The sequence below is a fragment of the Heterocephalus glaber genome, unplaced genomic scaffold (genome assembly GCF_053883595.1).
Source record: "Heterocephalus glaber isolate CG9 unplaced genomic scaffold, H.glaber_assembly_v1.0 deba00001610, whole genome shotgun sequence".
Classification (NCBI taxonomy): domain Eukaryota; kingdom Metazoa; phylum Chordata; class Mammalia; order Rodentia; family Bathyergidae; genus Heterocephalus; species Heterocephalus glaber.
Genome location: NW_028258381.1, coordinates 34,352,837 through 34,356,213, shown reverse-complemented (window position 1 = coordinate 34,356,213; position 3,377 = coordinate 34,352,837).

Sequence of the window (3,377 nt, the reverse complement as noted above, 5' to 3'; positions counted from 1 at the left end):
GTGCTGATGTCCTGTGTCCTGTGTTGCCCTGGCTGCCGCCAGCCTGGGCCCTGCACATTGTTCTGCATGGCTGAGACACCAGGGAGTTGAGTGGGGTGCTGGGAGATGGGGGACCAGTCTGTTCCCTAGGGTCCACACCACCACTTCCTGTGACATGACCTCAGCTCTGCCTGGCCCAGACTTCCTTGCCCAAAGGATCAACCTGGGCAGCAAACTGCACCAAGGCACAGGGCCACGTTGGGGCTGAGCAGGCTGAGCAGGCTGAGCAGTCCCTTCTCTCTCTCAAAAGGACAGGTCTGAGATCTTCACCTGTTTGCTTGGGCTCCAGGAGCCAAGTCCTAGGACCTGGCACTTTAGCAACCCAAGTGACCAGTAACCCTGGCCTGGCACCCTTCAGTCTCAGCAGTGAGCCCAGCAGCCCCCTGGAGGGAAGCAGCCAGCCTGGGGGCTGGCAGGCAGGGTTGGACACTGCCCGGCCCTGCACCTCTTGCCCTCTCGGGTCACATGGCCATGCACCCGTGTCGCAGGGTTACAGCTGGGTGTTTCTCCCCGTTAGGATTGAAGCCGCCTGTGCTCTCCATCCTCATGTCAGTACAGAGGGACAACCCCACCCTGAGGCTCCAGTGGCACTGATGACAGCTCTTCAGGCAGGATCCACACTGGCTGCCCTGGTCTTGCTCAGCTATGCCTTCAGAGGCCACCAGGGGGCACTGTGGCTGAGATAACCAGCCCAGCCCTTTCCCAAGCCCCAGTGGCCTTGTGCCTGGGTGCTGGAGATGCCACGGTCTCTGAGATGATCTCAGGCAGGCAGCAGCAGGGCCCTGCAGCCCTAGGACCGCAGGCCTGCCTTGGCCAGCCTGCCCACGTCCACGCCCATCCTGATACGGCCTGAGAATTTGGGTGTCTTCACTATGCCGGCTCCTGGGGCCTGGGGGTTGCTCTGGAAGTGACTTGGAGGCCCAAGTTGGCCAGGGAGTGAGGGGCAGAACTGCCCTCAGGTGGCCGGAGGCCCTGAGTGGCCTCCACCCTCATTGCCCAGGGCTGCCCTGCTCCACCCACACCCTCTGTGCCCCAGAGCCGGCCCTGGCACCTGCCCTGATGTAGAACTGGTCTTCATCTCAAGGTGGGGACAGCAGTGACTACTCCCCACGGCCTGGCCCGCCATTCCCCACTCGCCTCACGAGTCCCGGGACCCCTTCCCATGCACTTGTCTTTAGCTCTCCCGGCCTCCATACTCCGTGTCCGGTGCCTCGCAGACTTGCCTCCCTGAAGTTTGGAAAGGCGGGATGTGGTGGTAGGGAAGGGTCAGGGCTGGAGCCTGCGTAGCTCCTCTCACCACAGGTCTCACAAGGGAAGAGCAGATTCCGGGATCCTGGACCCCTGGCACCTGGGCCTTGCCTCTCTTAAGAGCCGGTTCATGCAGCAGAAGGGGCAAGGGCTAGGGACAGAAGGCCAGGGCCTGTGGATGCCAAGCTTTGCAACCTGGCTGGCTTGAAGTAGGTGCTGGGGTGTTTGCAGTTGCTACAAGCACTGGACAAGCCCGTCATGGCACTGTGTCTCTCACACACAGGGAAACTGACTTAGGAAGCCACATCACTGGCTGGAGAGGGACAGGGCTGTCTGGTGAGGGGTAATGAATCCACACACAGTGGGACCAGCCCAGCACCTGGTGGCTTGTGCCAGGGAAGGGGCTGTTGCAGCTGGGCAGATGCTGGATCCCCCAGTCCTCCAGTGTGTGCATGGTGAAGTTGTCATCCACTCGTGGAGGCTGTGTCTGCAGAGCCCGAGTGCTCCTCAGCATTCCTGGTTACTTGGCTTTAAGACAACCTCGGCTCAGCTTGGAGTGTGGGGCCTGCCCTGCTGCCACCCAGGCTTCAGCCCAGTGCCTGGGCTGCCTTCCCCGCCTGAATCTAGGCCCTTTGTTGCACAGACCAGAGCATGGCTCTGTGGAGGCCCAAAATGCACCAGGGGTGCCACCCAGGCAGAACTTTGCAGCTCGCATTGCTTCTGCAGCTCAGCACCCCAGCCATGTTGCCTCTGAAACCTAAACCCTGTCCTTTCTCCCACAGCACCTCCGGGAAAGCTTTCTGCAGGCCTCCATCCCATCCCATGCTCCCCTGGGGCTCAGGGTCCTGAGTTGTTACTGCTTGTCTCATAGCTCCAGGTGCACTGGTGGGGGCTCCAACCACAGCCTGCCGATAGCCATCTGTACGCTCTGCTACCACAGGCCTGGAACTGGGCCCTCCGTGGAGACTGCTGTGGCCCCCAGACATGGGGAGGGAACGGGGCTGGCAGGCATGAGCCCAAGGGCATGCATGTCTCAGCTTCTGCAGCTCCTGAGTGTGGTCCAGCACTGAGGAGCTACAGGTGGCCACGCTCAGAGGCTCTCGATTTGTCCAGCCTAAAGAGGGCCTGAGCAAGAGTGGGTGGGGAGACCCAACCCTAGGGGAGGAGGCCTGGATGGACTTGGAATCCTCGCCCAGGGGGCTGGCAGGGCCCTGCAAGAGCAGAGGTGTGGCAGCGGCTCGGTGCTGGTGGGAACACACGGCAGGTGCACAGTGGGAGGAGGCACTGAGCCTTGGCGCATCCATGGCCCAGCTTCCCTGTCTGACTGCCCCAGGTCCTCTCCACCTCCAGCCCCACAGACACCCCTGGGGGGGGGTGTTACTTTGTGGCCTTTGATATGGAACATGAAGGCCCAGATCTGTGTAAGGAGCTCCCTGCCCAGGAGACAGCAGAGCCCAGCAGGCAGGTGGGGGCTCTCAGGGTCCTGACAGCACCCCCCAGTCTCCATTCTGCCTAGACTGGGCACGGAGTCACAGGGCGGGTTCCAAGCCCACCATTCCCCATGGCCTCTGGCCCTGCCTGGCTCCTCCCTGAGGGTGCATAGGGTGGGGCCAAGCCAAGTGGTGACAAGCACACCAAGGGCTTGGGTTTCACTCTCAGTCTGGGTAGGGACTGACTGCCCCACCTCCTCCATAGAGGTCTCCTTGCACCCTGGAGGCTGGTGGGTCAGATGAGGGCAGGAGGCCAGATGTGCCCAAGGTCACCTCCCAGGTGGATCATTTCAGGTATCCTTATGGGGCTACGTGTGGCAGGAGACCTCCTGGGACTTCAGCCCTTTTCTCTTGGGAAGTGACCAGGAAGCCCTGGGGCGCACAGGCTGACCAAGCTAGAAGACCTAGTTTCTCCCCAAGTCCCTCCCCAGTCCCGACGCAAAAGGTCACCCTGCCAGCATCGGGCCCAGCCAGGTTCACAGGGCCCCAGAGATTAGATCTCAAAAGGCCAGTATCTGGGCACTGGAGATGCCACCTCTACCTAGGAAGTAGGAACAGCCATTAGAAGACAGAGGTGTAGTGAGGGGTTCTTTGGGGTTA